General features: G+C 69.3%; 1 protein-coding gene across 3 annotated transcripts in view; it reads right to left on the bottom strand.

Moving 5' to 3' along the window:
• SERTAD2 (SERTA domain containing 2) overlaps positions 1-502 on the bottom strand; it is an 81,223-nt gene that overhangs the window by 22,682 nt on the left and 58,039 nt on the right. The gene's annotated exons all lie outside the window — the stretch shown is intronic.

Below are 502 nucleotides of genomic sequence, written 5' to 3'. Positions count from 1 at the left end.
CCCCCTCCCCCCCCATGCCCCGCAGCCCCCCAGCCCCACTCACCACATGCAGCTCCACCTGAGAACTAAAGCATGGAGAGGGGGAGGTCGGAAACTCTCGCCCTAGAGCAGCTCCATATGTCGCTCCTCGCCGCGCCGCTCCGGGGAGGGGCCGGGTGGGATGCGGAGGAGGAGGAAAGGAGGAGGAGGAGGAAAAGAGGAGGAGGCAGGAGCAGGCGGCGTGAGGATTTAAGCCTCCGCTCTGCCCCGGCGGCTGCGATCACGCAGCATTATACAATGGAGGAGGAGGAGTGGAAGGAGGAGAAGGAGGAGGCACCACCAGTCCCGGCTCCCAGCACTTGCCGCCAGCACTGACGACAGGGGCGGCTCCGGCGAGCTCCTCACCCTCCGGCCCGCGTCAAAGCTCCGCCTCGGCCCCGGCCTTCCTCCCCCGCCCCCCCCCCCCCCCCAACCCCCGCGGCTGCTGCTGCTGCTCCTGCTGCTGCTGCTGCTCCTCCTCCTC

This window comes from Pyrgilauda ruficollis, unplaced genomic scaffold, assembly GCF_017590135.1.
Source record: "Pyrgilauda ruficollis isolate IOZ18807 unplaced genomic scaffold, ASM1759013v1 scaffold4, whole genome shotgun sequence".
Taxonomy (NCBI): Eukaryota; Metazoa; Chordata; class Aves; order Passeriformes; family Passeridae; genus Pyrgilauda; species Pyrgilauda ruficollis.
The sequence above is the reverse complement of the archived record's forward strand: the minus strand, read 5'-3'. Positions and strand labels throughout refer to the sequence as shown.